This window comes from Loxodonta africana, unplaced genomic scaffold, assembly GCF_030014295.1.
Source record: "Loxodonta africana isolate mLoxAfr1 unplaced genomic scaffold, mLoxAfr1.hap2 scaffold_97, whole genome shotgun sequence".
NCBI classification, from domain to species: Eukaryota; Metazoa; Chordata; class Mammalia; order Proboscidea; family Elephantidae; genus Loxodonta; species Loxodonta africana.
The window spans coordinates 782,534-785,237 of record NW_026975671.1 but is presented as its reverse complement, the minus strand read 5'-3'; positions in this window follow the sequence as shown (position 1 = coordinate 785,237).

The window sequence follows — 2,704 nt, the reverse complement described above, 5'->3', positions numbered from 1 at the left end:
AGTGGTTAATGATCCGAGATGTAGAGAATGGAAGTTGAAATACATACAGTGTATGTATTAAAGCATTGATAGAACTACTGGCCCATGCACATGTGACCATGGACAAACAGATCGTCTTGCTCATGAGCACAGGATAATGTGAAGGGTGACAGATCGCTACGTGTCTATCATAAGACATGAAACCAAGAAGAGCTTCAGTTCCACCAAGAGTCAAAAACAGAAAGGTTTGAATCTCACAACCGAAAAAAGTAATGGTCTTACTATTTGACAGGAAGTTTGCTGCCATCTTGGGTACCGTGGTGGAGATGTACATCATGTCAATGAAGGAGAGCTGACTGAGGAGGAAGTACATGCGAGTGTGGAGCAGAGTGTCCAATCAGATGAGGTGGATCAGTATGATATTTCCCATCAAAGCCACTGAGAAGATGACAGTAATGGCAACAAAGAATATCTTGTTCATTTGGCCATATTGGAAAAGGCCAAGAAGTATAAACTCTGCTCCAAAAGTTTGATTTTCTGTCTTCATGGCTTAAATCAAAACAAAGCAGACCATATCTGAAAATTCCATTAACAACATTGATTGACCTTTGAGAGAAAACAAAATGATTATTAAATGCAGTAGGATTCCCTTAAACAGCTTAGGTGACTATGTCTCTCCCTGTTTTTATATAGGAAACCCTGGTAGTGTAGTAGTTAAGTGCTATGGCTGCTAACCAAAAGGTCAGCAGTTTGAATCCTCCAGGCACTCCTTGGAAACTCTATGGGGCAGTTCTTCCCTGTCCTATAGGGTACTATGAGTCAGAATCAATTCAACAGCAACGGGTTTGGTTTTGGGTTTTTATGCACTGAATCTGTGTCTATTGAGCAATGGGCATTTTGAAAAATAAAATAAAAATAACGTTTCTTTAAAATTGATCACAGAATAAAAATATAATATGGGGATAAAACATTTAGATGATTTGCCAACGTGAGTTATTACTCCCCTTGTAAATATCTTCATGATGATAGACTAGAGACATGTTCACATGTTGTGAAAAATCTTTCACTCAATTCCTTCATATATATAGTTTAGAATTGCACTGTTGGTTAAACTTGGTATAATATTCTTTAAAAAAAACTTCTCGACTCCATTTTTCAATTTTGAATTTGTATTGGCTATACATTGTAATAAAAATTATATTAACATTTGTGGGTCCGGAATATTTTAGCTCTTCTAAATGAATTGGTGGTTATGTAGATAACATCTGTAAGTGTAAATAGGAATTCATTGACAAAGCCCTCCAAAAAAAAAAAGATCGATCGATCTACCTACCTACCTACCTACCTATCATCTACCTACCTATCTACCTACCTGTCTACCCACCTACCTACCCACCTACCTACCTACCTATCATCTATCTATCTACCTACCTGTCTATCTATCTATCATCTATCTTTCTTTCATCTATCTATCTATCATCTATCATCTATCTGTCTACCTACCTAAAACCTATCTACCTATTATCTATCTATCATCTATCTATCTATCATCTATCTGTCTTTCTTTCATCTATCTATCTATCTATCTATCATCTATCTATCTATCTGTCTATCTATCTATATGCCAGACCTAAGGGATGGTTGGAGAATGAATCATTAAAATAGAAGTTAACAATTATTCATCTAAATTTAACTCAAGAAGCATGTCAAGAATGGCATTTTTAATTTTACTTAGTCCTGTTATATTAATTGGGGAAATTTACATTTAAACTGCACTTGGAAGAAGTGGCAATTAGTAAAAGTTTATCACTTGCTCCTCAATTGGGATATGAAATCAAAAGACTACTGATGGCTTTTTTAAAATTCAAAAGTTTTGGATAATTCTTATTGCAGAACAACGTTAAGAAATAGAAAATATTTTCAATTAAAAACTAGCCAACTTTAATATAAAACCCCTTGTTGTTGAGTTGATTCCAATTCACAAAGACCCTATAGGACAGAGTAAAATTGCTCCATAGGGTTTCCAAGGAGTGTCTGGTAGGCTCGAACTACCAACCCTGTGGTTAGCAGCAAAGCACAAAATTAACTGACAATAACAATTGTTGATTATACACGTGCAAATACTAATACAATTCTGGCATATAAAATTCAATGACTCTAAAAAGACCATACTTAATGGTCTGACTGAGACTAGAGGAATCCCGGCGGTCATGGTCCCCAAACGTTCTGTTGGCACAGGACAGGAACCATCCCCGAAGACAACTCATCAGACATGAAAGGGACTGGACAGTGGGTAGGAGAGAGATGCTGATGAAGAGTGAGCTAATTATATCAGGTGGACACTTGAGACTGTGTAGGCATCTCCTGTCTGGAGGGGGAATGGGAGGATAGAGAGAGTTGGAAGCTGGCAAAATTGTCAGAAAGGAGAGACTGGAAGGGCTGACTCATTAGGGGGAGAGCAAGTGGGAGTACAGAGTAAGATGTACATAAACTTATATGTGACAGACTGACTTGATTTGTAAACGTTCACTTGAAGCTCAATAAAAGTTAATAAAAAAAAAATTCAATGACTCATCATCAGTTGTATTTACTATTAACTTGACTATACTTGGTCCAAGATGCAGTCACATGAGCAAACCAAAATGTAAGTCTTTGTTCTGTAAATGCCTGACCTCAGAAGCCTAAATGTGAATGAACAAGTTAGTATATGAGCTCATAAACTATA